The sequence below is a fragment of the Ochotona curzoniae genome, unplaced genomic scaffold (genome assembly GCF_017591425.1).
Source record: "Ochotona curzoniae isolate NIBS_2020 unplaced genomic scaffold, NIBS_Ocur_1.0 scaffold_4701, whole genome shotgun sequence".
Taxonomy (NCBI): Eukaryota; Metazoa; Chordata; class Mammalia; order Lagomorpha; family Ochotonidae; genus Ochotona; species Ochotona curzoniae.
Genome location: NW_024467122.1, coordinates 2,426,906 through 2,454,075, shown reverse-complemented (window position 1 = coordinate 2,454,075; position 27,170 = coordinate 2,426,906).

The following is a 27,170-nucleotide window of genomic DNA, read 5'->3' as shown; positions in this document are numbered from 1 at the left end:
CTCAAACCAAAGTCCATATAGCATTCAGCAACACAAGTGGAGGTTTAACCTACTATGCCTTGGCACCAGCCCTACATGATAATTTAGACTGGTATTTCTTGATCTAATCCAAATGAGAAAAGCAAAAAAAAAAAAAAAAAAAGTAAAGAAAAGAAAAGAAAGGAACGAACGAACAATGAAACAAAATCCTGCAGTTCACTTTGGAACATCTCCCACAAGAACTCTTTGTTTTGTGGAAGGGGAGGAGCAAGAGTCACATTCCAGGTCAGCTCTGGGCACTCAAGTGACCACAAAGTAAGCTCACGACACCCAGGGAACATCTGGTTGGCAGCCACAGGAGCCAGACACCTGCAGGCTTCACTGGGTGACGGGTCTGGCTGTCCATCCTCACCAAGCAGGTGTAGGGCCAGGTTTGCTGCCAAGGAGTCTGTAGCAATAATGCTGCCCGTTTGCCTTGGAATTCTTTCCTCACCCTGCAGAGCCAGACCCTGCTGGGCCATGACAGCCCTGGAACGTTCTGCGGAGCACCTCTTTGCCGGGTCCTCTGTGGGGGAGGAGCCGGGGGCTGGACCAGGAGCAGTGGGTGATGAGAGCAGGGAGACATGCAGGGCTTCAGGGCACAGGCGTGCTTGATGAATTCCTCCTTCATGACTTGCTGCCAGGTCTTTGGAAGCAGTTGCACCAATCATTAACAGTCCACGTGCAGCACAGTCCTTGCAGCTGGTGTTGGGCCCGCTGGTGATGGGCCCCAAGCAGCTCCCACACAGCTCCCGGCATTCTCCACCACTGGCCAAGGAAGCAGCATCTCCAGAAGCAGCCGCAAGGGTGCCAGGGGCACAGGAGGTCCCACCTTGCACAATGCAGGGAAAGAGTCAGCCCTCTCTCCTCCAGGGCCACTCCACCTGGCACCACCACCCCCTCATCCCTGCCTTGACTCTAAACTGTAGTTGAGTCCCATGGGCACCGCGACTGGCAGAACTGGGGCAGAATGAGAACAGAGGGTCCTGATGCGATGGCTCAGTTTCTAAACCCTTGCCTCGCACATGCTGGGATCAATACAGGTGCCAGTTTGTATCCCGGCTGCTCCACTTCCCATCCAGCTCCCAGCTTATAGCCTGAGAAAGCAATAAAGGATGGCCCAAGTCCTTAGGGACTCTGTGCCCATCTGGGAGACCTGGAAGAAGCTCCTGGCTCCTGGGTTTGGATCAGCTTAGCTCCAGCCATTGTGGCCATTTGGGGAGTGAACCAGCAGAGAAGATCTTCCTGTCTGTCTCTACAATCTGTAAATCTGACTTTGCAATAAAAGTAAGTAGATCTTTAAAGAAAGAAGGAGGGGGGGGAAACAAGTGGAACTGATATTCTTTGGCCCCCCCAGTCACAGACAAGCACTTCCCACGTGTCTTCTGCCACAATCCTCGTAGCAACTCCAATCTCTCCATTTTATAGACTACAAACAAAAAGGAGTCGCCCAAGGTCGAATTCCATGGCCAAACAGGAAAGCTCAGGGGTAGACTTGGGTTTGTCTGGCTTTCCCTCCCCTGGCTCCCTCAGCCTGGATGGGAGGCTGGACCACCTCATCTCCAAGTGTCAGGAAGATCCTGTGTAGGGTGGGCCACTGAGCAGCCTGTCCATTCCTTATGGCTGAGCTTGTGCACCCCAAAGTGTAGCATTTAGGCAATGGGGTACACTCATGGCAAGGCCCACTGTGGCTCCACCTTCCCTCTGCCTTCCAAGTGTAGATAGAACCCAGCAAGCTAACTGCAAGTCACAGCTGACGACACTGCCCCTACAGCCAACCGTGAGCTGCACTGTGAGCCTATACTCGCATCCCCACGGCTCACAGAAACCACACAAGGGTGTGTGCTAGTCTCCAGCAGCTTCCCTCTGCCGGTCAGCTTTCTAACCCCAGCAGAGCAGCCTGACAAAGAGAGTGTGTATCGGGAAGACGCAGGGAGCTACAAACACCATGTAAACCAGGACTCAGGGACGATAGCCCTTCAATGCCACGTGGACCTGTCTTCAACCTGCTCACCCTTGTCATTTTCTGCATGTCTCTCACTGGACATCTTAAACCTGATGGTTCAACTGTGTGACTGGGGTCTTTGTGCCCCTTAACCTCTGCCAGGGCTTGCAAGGTCATGTATGTGGAGGGTGCCACACCTCAAGAGACGTCCTTTAATGCACAAGGCTCATGCTTCAGCTGCCTCCTGCAACATTTCCTGATGACGCATTCCCCAGTGAGAGCAAATCCTAATGGAATGAAAATCTGAGAAGATTAACATGAATTTTTTCAGTAGACAATACTTTAGAATGACTTCACGTCATTGGAATCTGTATTCCTTTATTTGAAATCCATTCAGGGGACTGTAGGCTTAGCCTGTCAGCCAACATCTGCATTGCACTCCAAGCCCTGGCACCTCTGAGAAGCCTGTGTGAGTACCACCCTCACCCTGTACGCTGCTCAGAACAGAGATGACTGTTGCCTATTTCACAAGTCAATGAACTGGGCTCAGATATGGGGCATGGATCGCTGAAGGCCAGTCTGCTATGAGACTACATCTATGACGCCAGACAAATGTTCTTTCCATGACACCATAAAAGCATGAGATGCATGTGTTCCTGTCCACACGAGGTAGGAATTGATTCAAAAAAGTATGATATGAGCAGGTGGTAGGGAGAGACAGAAAAGTTACAGGGGTCACACAGCATGCATCTTCCACACGTGGTGTATTGGCTACTATTTCATGCAGCCCTAGTTAGTGCCAGGAACACCTGCATGCCTCTTCCTCAAATTGCTGAGCAATGCCATGCTTCTTACTTCATCATGCATGAAAGGGGACTCTGAGAGCTTCCTTCAGTAAAACACCTGCTGATAGGTAGACAACCCTGACTTCCGACCTAGGTCTGCTAACCCAGTCCCCACCTGATCTCAAATATGCAGTTGTCACCACCTTTTAAATATCCATAAATGCTTTGAATGTTGTCTAGGTACTGGACAGCATGAAGCATTCTGCAGGCGCCATCTTAAGTTCTCTTGTGGGGAGCCCCAGCAAGTCTCTACAACAAGGTGTCTCTCACCTAAAGAATGAAAATGTGTGAGTTCAACAAGAGCACAGAAACCCCAGTGTTGTCAAGGATGTGGTGGAAGGCAGTGGAAGCACTGCCAAGCCCTTACTCCATGACCTTTCTGCAAACAGATGTGAGAAGCGGAACAAGGAGACCTGGCCTTGGCAGATGCAGGGGCCCAAACACCCAGAGGCCCCTCGCTTACAAGCAGCGCAGCAAGACAAAGGTATTGGAAGACAGAAATGACGTGTCTGGTTTCATCCGTAAGGTGTGATAACATTGCCTCTGTCTGAGGTTCCACCCATATGGAGTTGGGATTCACCAATGCTCAGACTGGAAGCCACGTGGAAGGGACCGTTTCTTTAACCTAAAGGGTCCAAGCAGACAGGTGAGAAGGTCCACCAGGTGCATGGCTGGACGGCGTGAATGTATAGGGGAGTGGGGCAGAGGGTGGAGGGACACAGGGAAGAGAAAAGGGCAGACCCCGGTTGTGACAGTCCTGGGAGTTCGGAGCCCTCACCTTCCCGAAGTCCTTGAATGTCTTGTGGCTTCCATGGCTTCGGTTCCCCAGCAATCCTATCAAGGTAGAAGTTCCACTGGGGGAAAGCAGAGGCCCCACAGTGGGAGTACAGCTGTGTGTTTATGGCGGACTCTCCTTCAGGAGCCAGACGCTTTGGGCTCTCTTACAGCGCAAGCAACCCTGAGCCAGGAGCCACAGACCTTGCAAGTATCTACAAGAGTCTCCCTGACTTGGTTACTGAGGCTGAACTACATATATTGCAACACATCTCTAAAGGCTGTGCATTGTTCCCAGCCCAGAGCTGCCAAGAGGAGAGGCGCTGGCAGAGATGAATTTTCTTCCAGGTGGGAAGCAAGGACCATCTAGAAACTTCTTAAATGAATGGTGCTAAAATTGGCGGTGCCTTCCCTCCACTGTGGGGTGTGCACACAGGGAAAAGTTAGTGACCATCAGTGCATAGGGAAGGGTTAGCGACCATCACACAGGCATTGATTTCAATGCCATGGGCCTCCCTCACACACCAAGACCTCATCCTGGAAAGGAGGTAGGCAGCTGCTCTGAGGCAGAGGAGCTCCAGTGATTGCGAAATCTCACTTTTCCACCAGTTTCCCCATTCTTTGCTTCCCCACTCCCTCCCTAGTCCTCTAAATCATTTAGCTTTAAAACAGCTAAAGCATTGCCCCCACCCGCCCTTGCTAATGTGTGCTTCTCTACAGGACTCAGGTCTAAGCTTGTTTCTTTAGCAATGGGCCCAAGCACCATGTGGGCTGGGCTCAGTGTTTAGTCAACCATGCCCTGGCCCCAGCAGCCTGCCTGTGAGGGAGGTGTTCTGGAAGACTGCAAGCCGAGCTGGGCGGTTCACATTGTGACTCCAATCCCTGGGCTTCCTTTTCAAGCCAAGACAAGGCCGCCCAATGCCCACTGTGCATTTTTTCCCCTGAACTGCTCCCAGATCCATCTTTACTTATTTATTATTTTTTAATATTTGATCATCTTTACACAGTTGATTAGGGCACAAATGGTCAAAGGCTGCAGGAAAGTAGGTAAGACCATTGTTTCAGTATTAGTGTTAGTATTAGTGTTAGTATCAGTATTATTCTGGATCTGGGGTAAGCGGGGATATAAAGCGAGAAGCCGCACCCAGCCTCCCACCCATGCCAGGTCCCCAGTGTGGGGCGTGCCCCGAGGGTCCTGCTCAAGTGGTTTTGATAGTTCACTTTAGAGACTCTGTTTGCCCAGATCTTCACTGCCAACATATGGCTGGGGTACTTGATCAATGTGTTCTGTCCTCTGCCCTCTGTTGTGTTACCAAGTGTCCTATGCAGGCTCTGATGGACTGCCATATCCTCCATATCCTGAATATGCTGTCCACTGCTCCATCTGAGCCTCTGAGGAGGCTCAGCTTTGATACTTGTACTCCATGGTCAGGCCATAAACCTGCAATTCTCTTCATGGTTGGGGTTCCAAGATTAGCAGTTCAGTTGGAGGGATCCCCAAAGAAACTTGGTCTGAGGTGATCCCACACACAGGTGATTCTTGTGTATGCATGCTAGTACAGGATCTGGCACCGTCCATTGCCCTAATCAGCTTATGCATATGCTGGTCGTGGCAATTGCTGGGTCAGTTCTGTTTCCAGGCCTGTCTTCCACACAAAGCATTGGTGTTGCAGCCCAGCCCGATCATACCCACCACACACTCAACCCTCACACACACCAGTGGGAGCTGTAGTCTAGTTGGGGCAACTTCCAATAACCCCCACCACGCCCGCCCCCTGCCCTGGTTCCTGTGCTTGCCAGTATGTACAGTAGACTTGTCCAGTCTGTCCCACATCCCATTCAGCTCTCATACATTTTGATGGCTTTGAAGCCTAGTTCAACCCAACCAGCCCCATTATCCAGCCCACACACATGCCGGTGGGTGCTAGCCTGTCTAGCCACCCCTGCCCCAGTCCTGGTTTTCATGCTCTCCAGTGGGAGTGATAACCCCAGAGGGAGATGCCCACTGTTTCTACTGGGCCCACTACCACTCCTGGACCATGGACTCTCCAGGTAGTTCTGCAGTTTAACTTGACGTAATTAGCTTCCAGTGCCAGCATTTGCCAGCTGATGCTGTGGCAAAGCCCAACCAGCCCTCACCCACTCTGATTTATGCGTGCACCAGTAGAAAGGGAGTGGACCAGGCAGGGCCAAGCAAACCTTAGCTCACAAGCAAGAACAGAAATCAGACTGGAGCACAGGTCTTGCCAAGCTAGGTGTAAACACTGACTGGTCTTCATGAGCCAAGGATGCCAGGCTACAGTATCTAAGGCAAAGGCCAAGACAGGTGAGGGGCTATGCCAAGCTGGGTCAGAGCAACCACTGGCAAGCACAGGATCTATGGCTGGGAAAAGGCCTGGTTGGGGAGCTAAGAGGACACTCTGGCTAGGTTGGGGTTCCCACTGGTGAGTTCAGGGGCCAGAGTAGAGGCTGAGTTCTAGTTTGGATATGGCTGCATTGTCCCTTGGCACAAGTGTGGACCAGGGTTGGGGACTCTGAGTCAGGCTAGACTCCAGCACCATCTGGTGCTCTGGAGGACCAGGGTAGATGTAGGGCAGACTAGGTTAAGCTTCTACCCTTACTGAGCCACGTGTGTTGTGTCTGGGTGTGGACGAGCCTTGGATGGGTTGAAACATCCAACAGCAAGAACCGGAATGGGTTGAAGGCCAGTCAGGAAAAGCCACTATTCCTGCTGGGACAAGAGATGGACTAAGCAGGGCTGGCTCATGGACCCACTGGTATGCTCAGGATCTGGCATTGGGAGAGGTTCTGATGAAAGAGCTTGGCTAACTCCTCAGTCAGGACACAGTCCCTGCAGGTGAGCATGAGAACCACGATAGGGAGCAGCCCAGACCAGGCTAGAGAAAGACACCCACAGGCATACATTTGGCATGGGTTGGGTGTGGACCAGGCTGAACCAGTTCACATCACCCATTGGCAAATCCAAGCACTGGAACAGAGTGTGGATCAGGCCAGGTTCAATTGCAGCACATACCAGTACACATTACAGCTGGAATCGGGTGCCTGTTGAGCTGGGCTAGGCTGTAACCCCCACCAGTGTGAGCTGTAATTGGTGGTGGGCCAAGCCAGGCCAACTATCGCATCCACTGTCAAACGCCGAGGTGAGGGGGGCCATGCCAGACTGGGTCACAACACCCAACCAGCACATGTGAGAACTGGGGTGGGGAGGGGGCAAAGTCGGTAGGGGGAATGTGGAGGGCTCCCCTGCTGGACTACCACTCCCACTGGAGAGCGTGAGTTGGGATGGGGGCAGACCAGACCAGGCAGGGCTACAACGCCTGTGGGCCTATGTGGGCTGGATCAAGAAACGCCTATGCATTCTTCATACTGCCTCTGCAACTGCATTTCCAGGTGACAATGAAGAAGGATAAACTTGCACGATGGAGAAGCCAAGACCTTCCTGGATGTCTCCAGGCTGAGCACAGCTGCAGGTGGTGGTAGAGCCATCTGCACAGTGCCCACCCTAGGCAACCAGGCCAAGACAGGTTGGCAGGTATGGGGTCTTCACTGGAGGCACTTGTTCCTCTTGGACTGGCTTCCCTGACTGTCTCCAGAGCCTGGCCCTCCAGCTTGGAAAAGCCGGCTGAGTTTGCATACTCCTTTAACCTGGGGGTTCCTCACTCCGTGCAGCCTGCCCTAAGGTTGGCCTACACTCCCTTTTCGCTTCTCTGAGCTGGTGCCCTGCGGCTGCCAACACCAGGGTGCTGTACACACACAGTCATCTCCAGAAGCTGCGCATCCACACTCGGCCTTGGTTCTGTCTGAGTATTTGGGGGACAGCCCAAAGCCTCTGTCCTGGGCTGGTGGATGGCTGTCAACTCCCCATCTCTGCTCTTCAGCTGTGCACATCCAGCTGATCCCAAGCCATCCCTTTACATGAGGGTACCATTCACAGTGCTTCATGAGCGCCAACAACATTTCATGGCGATTATCTCTGTGAGGACCTTGTCTCCAGATGAAGTCCCACTCTGGGATAAAGAGGGAAAGACTCCCAAGTGGAAAGAGGACATATCCAAGCTGCTGTAGCCTTTCTGTTTAATCAGTGCAAGCTGTGGTGCCAAGGGTTAGACCATGCACAGACACCACTAAGAGAGCAGTCCTCCTAGTACTGAAAGTCCACGCACACTGAGCCTGAGCATGGCACAGGTCACCGATTTTCTCCACTCCAATCGCCACACAAACCAGCTCAATGACCATCTCTCAGGCTGCCCAGCCGCTCTGTCTGCAGAACTTCTTGCTCTGGAAGGTTCCATGACATCCCCCACTCCTACTTCAGTAGACCCAGTTCTCCAGCCCAGGCCTGTGAGCTGCAAGTCAACAAGAGGACTGGATTTCTGTTAGTAGATGTATGCAATGAGGAGCGCTTTCATAACTAGTGTCAAAAAAGATGACAATTACCCTATACCACCCGTGCAGCGGAGTAAGAACAGGGCTGCCCTTCGGGTTTTCTGATGCACTTCCTACCCACACCAAGCTGAACAGGCCAGTGAGACTCAGGGGTCCAGGTAAGATGGAAATGCCACGTGGAACTGTCTGATCTGAGGACAGGAATATGTGAAGTCGACATAAGCAGCACCCAACAGTTTACAAACAGCAGCGCCCACTCACTCCTCTCCGCAGGATCGCAGTCTTCCAGTTGGCATAAACTTGGAGGCAAGCTCCCAGCAGCCTCTCAGAGTCCAAATGAAGGGCCCATCCAAACAGATGAGAAATCAATAATAATCCACTTCCTACCTGGCAAGTGTTCCCTCCTGCAAGAGAACTGCCTGGGGACAGGCACTTGGAGTGGCTATTAGGAGTCCCTGGGTTCAAGACCTGCCTGCTTCCCATCCAGATCTGCCTCGGAGGTGACACATGGCAGTGCCTAGATCCCTGCCATCCATGTGGAAATCTGGGATAATTCCTAGGTCCCGGGTTTCCATTTGCCCAGGACTGGCTATTGTAGGCAATTCCGGAATGAACCAGTAGAGGAAAGTGCTTGCTCTCTCTCCCTCTCTCTGTCTCACACATACACACACACACACACACACACACACACACACACACACACACACACACACTGCCTTTGCAGGCACCCCTTAGCCTCGGATTGGCTGAGACCCAGTGCTGCAGGAGAACGCAGACCTAGGTCGGCTCACACAACTTGCCAAGCTGCAGCTCACCATGCAGAGGCTTCTTCTGACTAAGCTTGCTGCCCAAGAACGGAGAGAGGTTTAGGCCAAGCTTAGCTCAATGTAGCACAAACAGCAGACAGAAGACAACCGCACTGTGGCCTGATGCTTTTCCCATGAGCCATCCTGAGCTCTTCAGTGGTATTCTGAATTGATCAGAGCCAGTATTATCACTACCCACTTGCCCCATTCAACCAAATTGAAACAAATCCTCACATAGAATGCACAGTGAACGTCTTGAGTTCACAAACCGTTGGGTGCTAACGTTTTCTGGTTTCATATTTTTAAATAAGATGGAGCAGAGGAAGCACGGTAATCTAAGTGTGCACACCTCTGCAGGATCGAATCCCACATGGACCTTGACAGTAGCACTCAGGACTTCCCCAAGTGTTTCCACAAAACGGACTGTGAGCCCACACCAAAGTTACGGAGAGCGAGCGAGCTTTCGTCCATTGGTTCACTTCTCAAGTGGGCACCACAGCCAGGGCTGCACCAAGAGAAGCCAGGAGCTCCAAGCCAGTCCCCCACAGGGGCAACAGGGGCACTTCTACTGCTTTCCCAGGCTCATCAGTGGGGAGATGGACTGGAAGTGAGCAGTCGGGACACAAACCAATGCGCACGTGGAATGCTAGCGCTGCAAGCAGCCGCTTAAGTCACTGCGCCAAAACACCAACCCTGCAAGTCTAATTCTAAGAAGAGAGGGGCTTGGCCTTTGAAATCAGCAGCAAAACTCTGCAGACACTGCCAAGAGAGGACCACTAAAGAACTGTCTGCCTTTACAAAATCTGCATTTCTATTTTGAGATCTGGAAAGACATTTTGATTAAAACTTTCAAGTGTGTCAAAGTAGGTTCATGTTCAGGTGATGCATTCATTGGAGCTGCTGGAGCATCTGTGTAATCTAACCAGTGTATTCAACTTCCTCAAGCAGAATTCATGAAAGGGCAGTGTCTTCCACAGGGCCCTGCCTGGCTGCTCTGAAGGGGCCTCCTGCTCCAGTTGTGGCTCTGCCAGAGCGAATCTCTGGAGGCCCAGCCTCTGTTGCAGTTCTCTCTTTCAAATTAGTTGCTGTCGAAAAGTCTGAACAGGCTCATTTGACCCAATTCTAAGTGCAAACAAAAAAGCGGTCTTTCCCAAGTCTCTGCAGGGCAGTCACCGGCAGGACTGAAGTGTGGCAGTTGGTGTTGGCATCTGCCGGTCACTGGAATACCAGGACTGAGTTTGTCCCTTCCACATTCCCGCCAGTGCCACCTGCGTGTGGGAGAAGCAGCAGTCGCAAGGATACCAAAGAAATCCTTCCTTCTGTGCAGCAGTCGACCTGGAGCCTCCTAGCTGGGGTTCCTTCTTGTTGCGTATTTCTATTTTGTTAAGATTTGTCCTTTGAAAGGCAGAGTTACAGAGAGAGAAAGAGATGTCTTGCATCTGCTGGTTCACAGCCCGAGTGATCCCAGTGGCCGTGGCTGGGCTCGGCTGACTCCATCCAGGTCTCAGGTGGAGGACAGGGACCCAGGTACTTGATATCACCTGTGTTACCCAGGGTGAACATCAGCAGGGAGCTGATGAAGGCCGGACTCCATCCCAGGCACTTCTGGGATGTGGGAGTTGCAGGTGGTGGCTTAACCTGGTACACCACAAAGCCTACACCACAAGGCCCACTACAGAACACTGGTACCACAAAGAATTAAACCAATGTTTTTCTGTAACACATTTTTTAAAGCTAACCAATTCTAACATTAATAGGAATTATGTAACACTCACCACTAACACTTAGCCATTAGTAATAATACATGTTAAGGGTTGGCATTATGGTGCAGTAGGCTCAGCCTTCGTTTGTGATGCCAGCATCCACTGCAGTGCTACTTTGCATTCTCATTGTTCTGTGTCTGAACCAGCTTCCTGCTAACGTGCCCAGAAAACCAACCAAAGGTGATCCAGGTATGTGGTTCCCTGCCACCTCCATGGAAGCCCTAGGTGGAGTTCCTGGCACATGGATTCATCCTGGCCCAGACCTGGCTGCTGCATCCTTTTGGGGAGTGGACCAGCAGGTGGAAGGTCTCCATCTCCCTTCTCCATTCTCTCTCCTTCTGTTTCAGACAATTTAAACATCATATTAGTGGCTTGAGAAGAAATAATAATGGACATTTGACTACCACAGCAATACGCTTCTTAGAATTCTCCAAAACAACAACAAAAAAATAGATTTCCTATATATCCATGACTATCTAGCCCCAGATTATCACCAAGCCAAACTCTCATTTGATGGATAGCAGGAAAAGATGTTTTGTGTTAAATCTGTTGGAGTTTATGAGATCCAGGGCAGTGGAAGAACAGCTAGTACTCTGCTTTTTCTTAGGGGGTGGGGGTGGTTGGAGGCTTACTTATTTATTTAAAATTCAGAGTAACATAAAGTAGGGGAGAGAGAGAGAACTCTTTCCCTGTGAACCACTTACTGTGAACGGTTTTCCAGGCTAACTTCCCAAATGCCTGCAAGGGCCGGGGCTGGACCAGGCTGAAGTCAGAGCCAAGGGCTTCTGACTGGTGGCAGGGCTAAGACAGTTACCCCACCTTCCGATGCGTTTCCCAGGATATTAACATGGAGCTGGATCAGAAGTGGAAGAGTTAGGAAATGAACCAGAGGTCATAATGGATGCTGGCATTGCAGGCAGCCGCTTTACTCACTGGAAAGAGCGGGTTCAAGGCCGATCATGGGTATCTGTACTCCACTGCTGCAGAGACTTCAGACATGATTCTCAGTCATTGTGGTGACTCTGCCGTATGTGAGGTAGGCCATGAAAACATACAGCAACATGTACGAAAAACATTCCAAAAGATGTCCTTCTCCTTGACCCTGTTGTCCACTTGTAGAACAATGTCAAGAATATAGCAAAAATGTTCATGCAATATCATTTTGGGTAACACATCTGACAAGGCAATATACATGTATGTGTGTGCACATATGAAATTGATGCAACAGGCTTGACCAAAAGCAATCTTCACCAAGATACTTGATAATCAAGCTCTCTTCAATCAAACATAAGATCCCTAAATGTGCACATGAAAAAAAATCAACTGACATAAAAAAATGCCAATTAAACTCACAGGAGACCTCTCACAGGAAACTCTTCAGGCAAGAAGAGAATGAAGCGACATATTCCAGATTCCAAAAGCAAAAAGATTGTTGGCCTAGGATAATGTACCCAGCAAAACTTTCCTTTGTCTTTGAAAATGAAATAAAATTGTTCCACAGTCAAGAAAAGTTAAAAGAACATGCCTCTTCCAAACTTGCCCTACAAATGATACTTCAAGATGTTCTCTTGACAGAGGAAAGGAATAGCGCCCACAAAAACCAAAGGCAAATGTGAAGAACATCCCAGTAAAATGACAACAGAAGACGAAACCAATGAACAACCCATTCCTAAAATGACAGAATCAAATTACCACCTATTTGTATTAACCCTGAATGTAAATGACTTAAACCCACCAATCAAACATCATAGATTAGTAGACTGTTGCCTACAGGAGACACATTTCACCAACAAAAAATCAGCAGAAACTATATCTCATGGATTCTTATTTTTTTGTTAGTTTTCATCTCATCAAAACACTTTTCTTCTGATTAAACTCTTCAGTGACTCATAGATCATAGGATAGCATCATTTTATTCAAGAAGGTTCTTGATTTTCTTATTTCTTCAGCAGAGAGTATTACATGTCTGTTTGTGTATATGTGTGCATGGAGTGTGCGTTTTTATGTGTTTATGTGTGTATCCATTTGCAAGGTCCATAGGGAGCTCCATAGGGAACCAAACAATGAGAGCTCACTTCATTTACAAATAGAGCCACAATATTTCACCAGCACCACAAACAGGTGTGGGGTGTGGGGTTGATCTCAGGGGTCTTCTGTCCAGCAGGCCCTGAGACCACCGAGGGGTGCGGCAATGCTCTTCTGCAGCAGAAACACCGGAGACAAACCGGTGCTGAGGAATGGCCATTCATTTGAGAGAAGTCACAGCTTATATAGGAGAAGAGGGAAGGCAAAAGGGCAGTCCCGACAGTACCTTCAGCAAACAACATTGTGACTGGCTAACAGATATGTCTGTCTCCCTGGACCCTCCAATGAAGTTAAAGGTCAGGAAGCACAGGAAATTGTACCTCAGGGCAGACAGTTAGCTGCTGAAAAGCAGGATGAATGTAACATTTGACTTCCTAGAGTTGTTTATAAAGGAAGTCCTAGCAGAGTAGGGAAGAGAGACTGGGGTGCCGCCCTTCCCTCTTGTTGTATGCCAGTGAACAGTCCATGTTGGGGTCTGTTAGCCAAGGCAACGGTATGCCCTGTGCCCATGGCCTCCCATATGGGCTAGGCAAGTGGAGAACCAGGGTGATGTCCCATGGGTTGACACTCACACAGGACCGACCCGCCAGGATGTGCCGTTTCTGTCACCCAGGGCACAGCCCTTGTACAGCCCCATGCTGGATTGATGTCTGCCTGCTACCATTTTTTAATTCTTCATCCTTTGGTTGACATAAACCCAGCATCCCACTGGATGTGCTTTAGGATATCGGTAGTGCTAGCTTCATCCCCATTGGTGGCATGCTAGACGATCAGCGGGCGGCTAGCAACACAAAGCTGAGAGGGATCTGACTTCCTGGGACACAGAGCAGGACCTGAGGCCTCAAACACCCTCAGTGTTTGTAGGATCTGCCAACACAGCCAGTATCCAATGGAGAAAATGCCAGTGGCTGCGGCTGGCAGCATAGAGCGCGTGTTTCTGCCCTACAAGGAGCCAGCATGTACCTACACCACAGAGAGGTAGAGCGAGCTCTTTGTTTGGCCACAGTAACTCCGAGTAGCAGATTAGCAAGTTTGGCTCTCTCTGCCTAGAGTGCAGCCACAGGAAAAGCTGTGAGCACTTGGGTGGGCTGCAGCAGGTGAAGGACATAGATGGGGGGAGGTGTCAGGAGCCAGATGCAGTCCAACGTGGAGACCGCAGGAGCAGGCGGGGGGCACAGACAGGGCTGGGTATCAGGAGCCAGGTCCAGGTCAACAGGTGATGGTACAGGCAGGGCGGGGTGGGGTGTCAGGAGTTAGGCCCAGGTCAGCGTGGAGACCATGGGAGCAGGAGGGGGGCACAGACAGGGCTGGGTGTCAGGAGCCAGGCACACGTCAGCATGGAGACCCCAGGCACAGGGAAGGGAATGTTAGGAGCCAAGCTCTGTTGGGGGAAGACCCAGTGACAGGCCCTTTGGAGTGCCTCACCTCACGCTGGTGCCCTGCCTTCTCAAGGTGGCTGATGTATGGGGGAGCACTCAGAAACACACACTTCCCTCCATCCTCTCCTTCCTGGATACTTTCTTGCCCGCTAGGAGACAACAAACCTATGTACTCGCACAAGGGTCCCTCAACATTCCAGGCATTAATTTACTTCTCCACTGTGGTCATGGGAGACTGGGCTGTGAACAAGACACACCAGTACCACGGCTCACACAGAGCTTGAAATCAAATAGGGGAAGAAGCCAAATAAATATGTATGGGAGACACTTTGCAAGGGGGTAGATGATGCCAACCACGAAGCAATGTGATGTCATCAAGTGCAAGGTTGGCTGAGAGCGCGTCCGCCAGCTGTACTCAGACACGCCAAGTTGGGCCCAAGCTGTACCCTCGCTGTGAGCAGACCCAAGGGGCCATGTCCCAGCAGGGATGTCCACAGGAAAAAACACAGAGGTGACTGACCACTTGGCATGACCCAAGCAGAGAAAGGAGACCCAGCATGATGGGAGAAGGCAGGGCAGGGAGTGTGTGAGGGCTGCAGGCAGGTGGAAGCCAGCGAGTAAGATCCTGAGCCCCCAGAATTTCAAACATGGTGTGTCCCCACCCACACCTTTGCAAACACCAGAGCCTTAAAGACACAGAAAAGTTGTTGGAGACAAATGTGCACAGCCCACTTTGCACATAAAGCTCTCATTGTCCAGCTTGATCAATTACTGATACAGTTTTCAGAAGACGTCACCTACTGAAGGCAGTCTGCATCCGAGAACCACCGTGCCCCAGTGAGGGAGATATCTCACTCACCACTCTGCACCCCACATGGGCTCCTCTTCCTGCAGTGACAAAAGAAATCTGTGTCACCCCCTGGGCATGCAGCATCCAGGACTCAGGCCTCCCAAACGCCATCTCAGCTGTCTGAACAGGGAGGAGTGAGGACAACCTGAAGTGTGGACCAGCTCCTGCTCCCCCAGTGGCCGGGCCTGGCCAACAGCCCTGGGATGGACACTCAGCAGAGCAAGCTCAGGCGGCCGGTACCATGGCCACCCTACCATAGGCATGGCTGCTCCCAGTGTCCCATGAAGCAAAGAAGACCCCACGTGCTTTATGGCTGCTGCAAGCTGAGGGGGGTCACAGGTGCAGGTGAGAAAATCATAAAATGCTTTTCATCTGGGAAAGGGGACTTCCCCTTTTTCCCACCCTGGAGCTCTCCTGGGACCCTAGCCCCCCTGGCCTCTCAGTTCTCTGTCCTGTCCCCACCTGCAGGGTTGGAGGAAGCTGACAGCAGGCAGTGCTGGCTTAGTGCTACCAGCGGCCCCTAGTGACTAGCCCCTGCAGTAAGAGCCTCCTGTCCATCTGCTGGTCCCACCTCCTTCCCTCTCAAAGGCAGAATTAAGGCCCATGGGACCCTGGCAGCACTGGATCCAGTGGGGGTCAGGAAGTACCCAGTAGTGCCCACAGTGGCCATTAGTGGCCATTAGTGCCCATCAGGCTAGCAGCTGCAGCCCAAGGCAGCTGGGGGCAAGGGCACCATGGTCCTGCAGGGAGAGGGGTTTCAGGCGACACAGATGCTGTGGGGAAGGAAATACCATGCACTAGACTCTGATGACGCCAGGAGTCTGAGCAAGCACCATGATTCCAGCAGGGAGGGAAATGGCAGCTCTCAGCTGTGCATCAGAGCAGGCCGTAACCCCAGGCGCAGGGTCACCTGAAGACTCCTGCACTGTGCCCTGAGGCAGGGAGAGGCTTGGGCTGGGCAGAACCCAAGCTGCTTGCTCCTGTTATGTAAAAACCAAAGAATGTCGCACATCACAATGGTCTCTTCCAACATGCCACTTGCCTCCTGCCCTTCCCTTCCCTTCCTCTCCCTGTGCTGCTGGCCCTCGGCCAGTGCGTGCGCTCACTTCACCAAGACCACCTGCAGCTGCAGGAATCTCAGCCAGAGGCAGACAGGTCACATGCCCGCAGAGGGCGTGGCCCTCTCGGGACCCTGGGTTGTCACTGCCTTTCCAAGCTGCAGCGTACATGGAACACGCCCTCCATCCGGGATGGAGGCAGCACATGTACTGAGATGCATCACTCCAGGCAAACACAAACTGCGTTTTGTATGTTAGTTCCATTCGCCACACCAGGAATTCCCAAGAAGGTTCACATGCTATGAAAAACTGTGTGTTGATCATTTTTTTTTGCACAATAAACTTATTTCAATACTATTTTCCATAGATTTTTAACATTTCAAGATTTATTTCATTTTAAAGGCAGAGTTACAGAAAGAGAGAAAGATATCCCCAACTGCTAGTTCATTCCTCAATGACCACAACTGCCAGGGCGGACCACACTGAAGCTTCTTCCGTGTCTCCCACATGGGTGCAGGGGCCCAAGCACCTGGCCCATCGTCTGCTGCTTTCCTGGGTGCATCAGCAGGAGCTGGATGAGAACTTAAACAGCTGGGACTCAAATCAGCACCCGTTTCCAATGACAATGTCACGGGTGGCAGCTTAACCCACTGTGCCAGCAATTTTGCTTTGGTGGAATTTCAAAAACAGTACAAAACTTTATGTCCTTATCATCTTACCCAGCATGATCCTTTTGAGAGTTAGGACTGTTGTGTCATTTTCCCTGCTTCCTTGTCATTCATCTTATGGGTTACACGACAACGTGCTTAGCCGTTATCCAGCAGACAAGTGCTTGGGTCACGTGCAGATCTAAGCTGTCATGAAGACAGCTACTCTGGACAACTGAGGGCAAGGTCGAGTGAATACACACTTGTATTTCTCCTGGGTCAGTTAACCATCTATATACCATCTGCATTTCCACCCTCCATGCATGGGAATTCCAGTTGCTACAGTTTCCATCTCCCATCATGGCTGTGGTCAGCAATTCCATGCCCCCAACATGACAGTGGTCATTTTAATTTCACCTGTTCCAGGGAATGTATGATGGCATTCACCCTCATTAGGGCTTGACCTTACGTGTTCCTAAGGCTCATCATGTTAAGGCTCTTTCCATGGGCACAATCACCAACTGTGCATCTTCTCTAGTGAAACCTGTGCTCAAAACACCCGCCTGTTGGGAAGTAAAATCTTCTCATTATTGCATGACCAATGTTTTTCATAGATGGAAGTTGTAAGCACTTTATCAGTATCTACTTGGACTATGCTTTCCTCCCAACTATTGCTGGCTGTTTTGTTTTCCTGACAGTGCCTATGCTGGAATAGTCTTTGCTTTTTTGAAGAATGATGGATCATTTTCCCTTCTGTGATCTAGAGTTTTTTGGGGTGTGTCCAAGCTACGCAGTTTTTGCCTAAACTGAAGGTGCAAAAAGTCTTCCATGGTGTTTCCTTCTGATGCTATATATTCTCAGCTAACACACTCATGTCTGTTCCATTTTAAGATAATTTTGTATGTAATCTGAGAACCAAGTCACCCACTGTTACTTACACGCACACATCTAAGAACTCAAGTGACCTTGTGACAAATTGGTCCTTTCTACATTAAACTGTCACTTTCGTTTAACACCTAAATATAGGTGGAGCTATCTCTAAATGCTCTGCTGTGTTTATCCTAATGTAAATACTGCACTAGTTTAACTGTCATAGATCTACACTTCTTCAAAATCAAGGCCATAGTTGTGATACAGTGGACCAAGCTGCTCCCCATGACATCAGCATCCCATGTGGATACCAGCTCGAGTCCTAGACATTCCACTGCTGATCCAGCTCCCTGCCAATGCAGCTGGAAAGCAGTGGGAGAAGGTCTAAGCATTTGAGCCCCTATACCCTGTGAGAGACCTGGATGAGTTCCTGGCTTCAGCCTGGCCCAGCCCTGGCCATTGCAGCCATCTGGGGAATGGACCAGCAGACAGAAGATCTCTCTGGCTCTTTCCTTCTCCTCTCTCTCTCTGTAATTTTCAAATAAGTAAATCATTTTTTAAAAATCAGATACTAAAAAGATCTCCTGTAATCAGCAAGATGGCAGCATAGGGTACAGACATGTTTGATAACATGGAGAATCTTTAGACAGGGTGAAGTACATAAAGCAGTTTAGTTTGCAGGGAAAAAATGGGGTTCAGGCAGTAAGCAAGGGGTACCTGGAGACTCCCTGGACACAGAGAAGCTATGGAGACAGGACAGCACAGTTGCAGCGGACTGAAAAACCCACCAGTGGCCTGCGAGCGGCAACTCGGACCCCGGCAACCCAGGCTCCAGTGATCCAGGATTCAGCGATCTGTTCCCAGAGCCAGCCAGACATCCAGGAGTGACCTACACACAGATGTTGTGACTGCCAGGTGAGAGCCTGGGTCCACGTGGGGAGCTCGGGAGGCAAGTACAGTCTGGGACCTGCCAATCATGCTGGGTGACCAGGACCAGCCACAGGCAGAGAAAGAATACAAACTCAGGGTGCCATATTGTGTGGAGGCGGAAAACGGAGCCGACACAGTGGCAGAGGAGGCTCGTTTCTGGCTGATCACATGGAACTGATCCAAGTGGGGAGGGTAGCACCAGCTTCGCTCCCTGCAGGATCGGTGTGGTCCCTGGAGCTGAAAGCCAGCAGCCACAATTCTCCAGCAGCGTCCCGCCTGGCACCATCTTGGGTAGCAGGGCAGTAAGTGTGGACCCCAAGTGAAGGCCCAGAGTGGGCTTGTTACTAGCTAATTGCACTGAGCTGAGCCCACAGCGCCAACCTTGCAGCCTGCAGGGACTGTACGGTCCCTGGAGCTGACGGCCGACAGCCCCCTCATCGTTGTTGGTACCCCTACAAGCACCATCTTGGACAAGGAGGCAAGTGCTCCAAACACTGAAAAACTGCAAGAGGAGGAGCAGTAAACTGCATGCACTAATTCAATAGCTCTCAGATATCAGTGTCATGGGACCAGGCATTGTTACAATGAAGGGAGAACAGCTGAGCTGCCCAAGAACTAAACTGGGAACAAAATCACCACCATCTTAGAGCACTGCACAGACTCTGCAGAAAAAACAGCCCCAACAAGGCATGCCACCAACTCCACCCAAAATAACCTGAGGAGGTTCTCAGACTTATTAGCCAACAGGGAGTGAAAAGATCAGTGCTGCCTATAAAATCAGTGCCTCCGACAAAGCAATTATTCAGGACAACTATGTTTCCCAAATCCAGGGCACTGATTGAACATTAAAAATCAACCTATAGACCTGTAAGTAATACACCTTAGAGATGATTACATCAACCATATTGGTAACTACAAAAGGTTAAAAAAAAAAAAAAGACAAAGGCACTACGAAAGTTACTAAACACTCTCCAGCAAAGGAGCAAAAGCTTCACCCACTCTCAGAGTTAACTGAGGAAGACATTGAGAAAATGGGAGACACAGAACTCAGAAAACTTGTTATAAAGCTGCTGATCAACAATGAGAAGTACAAACAAGAATTCAAATAAGAAATAGCAGCAATAAATCAAACCAAGGCTATATATATCAGAAATTAAGAACACAGCAGAGCAAATTAAAAATGCAGTGGAGAGTCTCAACAATAGAATGAATGGGGCCCGGCGCAGTGGCGCAAGTGGTTAAAGGTCCTCCTCTTGCACACCCAGGATCCCATATGGGCGCCGGTTCTAATCCCAGCAGCCCCGCTTCCCTTCCAGCTCCCTGCCTGTGGCCTGGGAAAGCAGTGGAGGACGGCCCAAAGCCTTGGGAACCTGCACCCATGTGGGAGACCCGGAAGAGGCTCCTGGCTTCGGAATGGCATAGTATCGGCCCATTGCGCTCACTTGGGAAGTGAATCATCGGATGGAAGATCTTCCTCTCTGTCTCTCCTCTCTGTATATCCGCCTTTCCAATAAAAAAATAATAAAAATAAGTCTTTAAAAAAAAAACAATAGAATGAATGAAGCAGAAGGAAGAATTTCAGAATTAGAAGACATTTCCTGTCACCAGGGGAAACAAACAAGAAGTGGGAGCAGAGATGGGTCAAGCTAAAAAAAAAAAAAAAAAGGTATCCAAAAATTATATGATTAAAAGGTCCAACAAAAGAGTTATGGGAGTTTCAGAAGGTGCAGAAAGAGAAGTTGGGATAAAAGGTGTATTAATGAAATAATAGAGGAAAACTTCCCTAATCTGGGAAAAGAATTGAAAAACAACATACAGGAGGGCTACAGAACTCCCAACAGAGTTAACCAAAAATGAACTTCACCACAATGCATGATAATCAAGCTCTCTTCAGTTGAACAAAAAGAAAAAAACCTTAAATGTGCACGTGAAAAAAAATCAAGTGACATATAAAAGAACCCCAATCAAACTCACAGCTGACCTTTCAGTGGAAACACTACAGACCAGAAGAGAATGGAATGACTTATTCCAGATTATAAAAGAGAAAAATTTCAGCCCAGAATAACTTAGCCTACAAAGCTCTCCTTTGTCTTAAATGAAATAAAATTCTTTCATAACAAGGAAAAACTTCAAGAACTTGTTTCATCTGAACCTACCCTACAAATGATACTCAAGGATATTCCCATGAAAGAAAAAATAGCAACCACCAAAAACAAAGGCAAATGTGGAGAACATCCCACTAAAATGCTAACAGAAGACTAAATCATGGAACAACACATCACTAAAATGACAGGACCAAACTGCCCCGTATCCATAATAATGCTGAATGTAAACGGCTTAAACTCATCAGTCAAACACCATAGATTGGAGGACTGGATCAAAACCCAACGCCCAGCTATGTACTGCTTACAGGAGACACATCTCACCAACAAAGATCAGAGGAAACTGAAAGTGAAAGGATGGAAAAAGGTATTCCAAGCAAATGGTAAGGAAAGACGAGCAGGTGGAGCCATTCTTATATCAGATGACATAGACTTTGACGTAAAGAGCATCAAAAGAGATGAAGAAGGATACCACATAATGATCAAAGGATGCATTCAGCAAGAAGAGATCAGCATACTAAATGTATACACTCCAAACGCCAAAGCATCTAGCTACGTGAAACAAATATTAATGGGTTTAAAGGGAGAAATAAACTCCAATACGATCATAGTGTGATACCTTAATAACCCATTAACACAAATGGACAGATCAAAAAAACAGAAACTCGGCAAAGAAACAACAGAACTCACCCAAACTCTAGAGCAAATGCACTTAGTTGACATCTATCTAACCTTTCATCCTACAAATAGAGAATACACTTTTTTCTCATTAGTACATGGAACCTTCTCCAGAACTGACCATGTTATAGGCCACAAAACAAGCCTCAGCAAATTTAAAAAAGTGGAAATCATACCGTGCATCTTCTCAGACCATTAAGGAGTGAAGCTACAGACCAAGAAGTCAAAACACCAAGGTAATGAGCAATGGGTTAGAGAGGAAATCAAAGGGGGATTTTAAACAATGCATATCAAAAATTACGGGACACAATCAAGGCGGTGCTAAGACGAATATTCATTTCAATCAGTGCATATCAGGAAACTAGAAAAGCACCAAGTAAATCAGCTAACCTTACAGCTGTAGGAACTAGAAAAACAATCACAAAGCAATCCCAACATTAGTAGGAAAAAATAATCAAAATAAGGGAGGAAATAAACCAAATAGAGACCAAGAGAACTATACATAAGATCAACCAATCAAAGAGCTGGTTCTTTGAGAAAATCAACAAAATAGACTCCCCACCTGCCCAAATAATCAAAATAAAGAGGGAGAAAATACGCATCAATAGCATCAGAGACAAGAAAGGAAATATAACAACAAATACCTCAGAAATACAAACAATCATCAGGAACTATTACAAGCAACTATAGCGAACCAATCAGAAGACCTAGAGGAGATGGATAGATATTTGGACACATACAGCCCACCAAAATCGAATCAAGAAGCAATTAACAATCTAAATAGACCCACAACATGCACTGAGACTGAATCAGTAATTAAAGTCCTCACAACCAAGAAAAGTCCTGGACCAGATGGCTTCACTGCTGAATTCTACCAAACATTTCAAGAAGAACATACCCCAATCCTACACAAGCTTTCCCAAACAACAGAAGGAGAGGCAATCCTTCCAAACTCTTTCTATGAAGCTAATATCACCTTAATACCAAAGCCAGATAGAGAAACAACAGAAAAAGAGAACTACAGACCGATATCCTTGATGAACGTAGATGCAAAGATCCTCAGAAAAATACTAGCCAGCAGGATCCAACAACACATCAAGCAGATCATTCACCCGGACCAGGTGGGATTCATGCCAGGCATGCAAGGATGGTTCAACATCCACAATCAATAAATGTGATACATCACATCAACAAATTGAAAAATAAAAACCATATGATCATCTCAATAGATGCAAACAAGGCATCTGATAAAATCCAACACCACTTCATGCTGAAAACTCTAAACAAGATAGACATAGAAGGAACATTCTACAACACAATCAAAGCAATTTACAAAAAAAACCCAATGCCAGCATCATACTAAATAGGGAAAGATTGGAAGCCTTCCCGCTAAAATATGGAACTAGACATGGATGTCCACTGTCACCACTACTCTTCAATATAGTATTGGAGGTCCTTGCCAGAGCTATTAGGCAATAAAAGGCAATTAAAGGAATCCAAATTGGAAACGAGAAAATGAAATTATCTCTATTTGCAGACGACATGATTCTCTACATAGCAGAACCAAAAGACTCAATCAAGAGACTACTGGCACTCATAAGAGACTTTGGCAGGGTAGCAGGATACAAAATTAATAAACACAAATTGATGGCACTAGTGTAACAAATAATTCCATGAATGAAAAAGAAATTGTAAGTTCAGTCCCATTAAAATAGAGGAGATGAACCTAAATGCCTATGAATTAAGCTAACTAAATATGTGAAAGACCTCTATGATGAAAACTATAAATCATTTAAAAAGGAAATTGAAGAAGACATTCAAAAATGGAGAATCTTGGGCCCGGCGCGGTGGCGCAAGTGGTTGAGTCCTCGCCTTGCACGCCCGGGATCCCATATGGGCACCGGTTCTAATCCCGGCAGCCCCGCTTCCCTTCCAGCTCCCTGCCTGTGGCCCGGGAAAGCAGTCGAGGACGGCCCAAAGCTTTGGGACCCTGCACCCGCGTGGGAGACCCGGAAGAGGCTCCTGGCTTCGGATCGGCATAGTATCGGCCCGTTGCGCTCACTTGGGAAGTGAATCATCGGATGGAAGATCTTCCTCTCTGTCTCTCCTCTCTGTATATCCGCCTTTCCAATGAAAAAATAATAAAAATAAATCTTTTTTAAAAAAAATGGAGAATCTTACCATGTTCCTGGATTGGCAGGGTCAACATTATCAAAATGACCATATTACCAAAACCAATATACAGAATCAATGCAATCCCAATCAAAATCCCAACAACATTCTTGTCAGAAATGGAAAAGATGATACAAAAGTTCATCTGGAATCACAAAAGACCACGAATAGTTAAAGCTATCCTGAAAAACGGAAATCAAGCTGGAGGAATAACAATTCCAGACCTCAAGACATACTACAGAGCAGTGGTCATCAAAACAGTCTGGTACTGGTACAGAAACAGAGAAGAAGATCAGTGGACAGAATAGAAACACTAGAAGGGAGCTCACACATGTCAACTAATCTTTGACCATAAAACTGAAAACAATCCAGGCGAAAAGCCTGGTCTCTTCAACAAATGCTGTTGGGACAACTGGATAGCAGCATACACCTGTCACATTATACGAAAATTAGCTCTAAATGGATCAAGGACCTAAATCTACACCCAGAAACCATCAAACTATTAAAGGAAAACATAGGAAACACACACCAAGTTATAGGAACAGGGAAAGACTTCTTAGAAAAGACGCCTAAAGCAAAGGCAATCAAATCCAAAATCAACAAATGGAGCTACATCAAACTAAAAAGCTTCTGTATAGCAAAGGAGGCAATTAACAAAGTAAAGAAGCAACCAACCAATAGAATGGATGAAAAATTTTGCATACAACACAAGTGATAGGGGACTAATATCCAGGATTTACAAAAAGCCTTAAAAACCCAGGGACGGGAAAAAAAAAAAAAAAACCTGTAACAAAATGAACAAAAGAAATGAACAGACATTTCTCAAAAGAACAGATTCAAATGGCTAACAGACATATGAGAAGATGCTCAGGCTCCCTAGCCATCAGAGAGTTACAAATTAAAATCACATTGAGGTACCACCTAACTCCAGTGAGACTGGCCTACTTCAGAACTCAACCAACAACACCTGCTCGTGTGGATGTGGGGAGAAAGGCACCCTCCTTCACTGCTGGTGGGAGTGTAGGCTGTTACAACCACTGTGGAAATCAATATGGAGAGTGCTTGGGAAATTGCAAATAAACCTGCCATATGACCCAGCTTTCCAATCCTAGGAATATACCCAACAGAAGTGAAATCTGCATGTGAGAAGGGGATCTGTAACTATATTTACAGCAGCACAATCTACAATAGCAAAGACATGGAAACAATCCAGATGTGCGTCCAAGGGAGAGTGGTTAAAGAAACTGTGGTACATCTACTCCATGGAATATTATTCAGCTATTAAGAAGAATGAAATTATTCTATTTACAACCAGGCGGCCCCAACTAGAGACCATTATGCTCAGTGAAATGAGTCAATCACAAAAGAACAAATACCATATATTCTCTCTTATATAAAGAAACCAACATGGAAAATGTAACTCCAATAGCCCAATCCATACTATTGTTTGTTTGCTTTTCTGTCTGTATCTCATGTGTTTTCATGTTTTTTATTTCAGTTTGGGTCATTCCAAACAATATCTTTTCTCTAGTCAAATTCATCAGAGGCTCATGAATTACACGATGGCATCATTTTTCTCAAGGGATTTCTGTGTTTACTGTTTGTCACACATCTGTTGGTTACTCAGTGGTGCTTTTTTTTTCTCATGGTACTGTAATTTGTTGTTGATGTTATTGTTGTCATTGTGGCTGTTCTAACTCTTACCAATTGTTGACCTTGTTTCATGGCTTCTCACTTATGGTAATGTATAGTGATGGAGTACTGGGGTCTGTCATATACAGACGTGGGGCTATAATGGAACATTTTCCCTGCATCCAGACAAAAGATGAAATCCTGATGAAACTGTTGGACATGTGTAGACAATGGGATGCTGGACTGTCTGACATTGTCTGTACCAACAATGTTGGGGCACACTTAAATAAGAGACTGATAGAATTATGATTCCTTATGAAGGACTACACTATTGTAAGAAAATGGGAAAAATCTTACGGGGGGTAGAAGTTTGGGGGAGAATCCCAGCCTACACAAAATTGTACCACATGATTCAAAATTCAAAATAAAAACTTATTTTAAAAAAAAATAAAGATCTCCCAATTTGTTATTTTTTCTTTTTTTCTATCTCACTGCTTTACATTCCCATATAAGTTTTAAAATTCATTTCTGAATTTGCTTTTAAATGGCAGCAATGCCTAATTAGCCTGCAATAACTCTTAGCTCAAATGTGAGAAAAACCAATACTAGCATTGAGCTTGTCAATCCATGAACATGGTATGCCATTGCATTTCTTTTTTTTTACAGATTTATTTTTTTTATTATTGGTAAGTCAGATATACAGGGAGGAGAGACAGAGAGGAATATCTTCTGTCTGATAATTCACTCCCCAAGTGACTCCAATGGCCAGTGCTCCAGGAATGTCCTCCAGGTCTCCCAAGTGGGTGCAGGGATCCAAGGCTTTGAACTGTCCTCGACTGCTTTCTCAGGCCACAAGCAGGGAGCTGGGTGGGAAGTGGAGCTTCCGGGATCAGAACCGGCGCCTATATGGGATCCTGGTGTGTTCAAGGCAAGGACTTTACTTTCATTTCTCTCAGCACTGTCAATACTTTCTCATTTCACTGCACGGATTTTGCACATGTTTTTAACCATTTGTCTCTTAGTTTGTATTTTGACACTATTTGTGTTTAATTCCCCTTACTGATTATGCATTGCTACTATGCAGAAATACAGTGGATATTTTTTAACATTATTTTTCTGTCAAGAAACTTTCAATTCATTTATTCTTACAATTTCCTTTCAAATTCCCTAGGCTTTTCTACATAAACTATCCATACCATCTATACATAGAGACTTGTATTTCTTTATATTCTACCTTTCGCTCCATATAAGAACATAGAATTCACAGCAAGCTATTTCTCTAAGCAGTTTCCTTCAGAATCTTTGTCCTGACTCATTTGTGCCCTCTGCATGGGCGAGTGGTCTGGGCTCATCTGAGCAGCTGCAGCTCGGCCACTTCAAACCTTACTCCTTTAGGATGCAGCTCCACTCATCTTCATGCCTCAGCCAGGAGTGACAGCAGCCAGCCCCATGCACATGGGCAAAGCAGACAAGGTGAGTGGCAGAGGACACAGTCTCCCTACACAGTGGCTCCACGTCCCCGAGAGGCCTCCTTACAACAGCACCCGCTGTCAGTCAACCCTCGCCAAGACACCCCATCTGTCATGGCTTTTGGTTGCATCACCCAGCCCAACTCCCAGCGTCATGGACTGCATCCTCCTGATGCTCCCTCGGATGCCTCACAACCACGCTCCAGAGCTCCGAATCCTCCACAGAAGAGGCCTATACACATCTTATGAGCTCCTCCCAAGGGGAGCCGGTGTATAGCCACATCACCAAATGACTTTAAGTAACCTGTTCTGGAGAGAAAGTGCATGGCCACATGCCATCAAACGCCAGTCCTCAGTCTCCCAGGGTCCGTGTCCCCCGTCATGGGAGGCAACTCCTCGGAGGCCCCGACGACCAGGAACCCAGCCACCGCACCATCTCAGCCTCCAGGTCCACACAAGGGAAGCCAGCCATGCAGAAGGCGAGGATTCCACATATATGCTTTGCTTTTCTCTGTGCCACAGCTTTTTTATTTTAAGGAGGCTGATTTTCAAAGGCCCAGGGAGTTCTGACTACAGCCCCTCACACTCCCGGCTGTGAAGAACAATGGTTGATATTTTATCATGCCACATGCCCTGTGCATTATCTTTGGACCATGGTTGATGGTGAATGCCTGTGTTGGAAAACACAGGTGCATTGTGGGAGTAAGTGGCCCTCAGACTAATCTGTGGAAAACGTGATA